Source organism: Echinops telfairi, unplaced genomic scaffold (assembly GCF_000313985.2).
Source record: "Echinops telfairi isolate 266 unplaced genomic scaffold, ASM31398v2 ScPeMD7_7414;HRSCAF=8452, whole genome shotgun sequence".
Classification (NCBI taxonomy): domain Eukaryota; kingdom Metazoa; phylum Chordata; class Mammalia; order Afrosoricida; family Tenrecidae; genus Echinops; species Echinops telfairi.
The window spans coordinates 1,204,080-1,204,353 of record NW_022111314.1 but is presented as its reverse complement, the minus strand read 5'-3'; the positions used below and the strand labels follow the sequence as shown (position 1 = coordinate 1,204,353).

Genomic DNA, 274 nt, shown 5'->3' with positions numbered 1-274 from the left:
AGTTGGGTGGGTGGGTAGATGGGTGAGTGGATGGATGGATGGATGGACAGACGGATGGATAGTTGGATAGTTGGGTGGGTGGGTAGATGGTGAGTGGATGGGTGGATGGATGGATGGACAGACAGATGGATAGTTGGATAGTTGGGTGGGTGGGTAGATGGTGAGTGGATGGATGGATAGTTAGGTGGGTGGGTAGATGGGTGAGTGGATGGATGGATGGATGGATGGATGGATAAATGGATGGATGGATGGACAGTTGGGTGGGTGGGTACAT

General features: G+C 52.2%; 1 protein-coding gene across 1 annotated transcript in view; it reads right to left on the bottom strand.

Moving 5' to 3' along the window:
• The window catches only part of LAMA5 (laminin subunit alpha 5), a 43,929-nt gene that overhangs the window by 38,417 nt on the left and 5,238 nt on the right, over window positions 1-274 (bottom strand). The gene's annotated exons all lie outside the window — the stretch shown is intronic.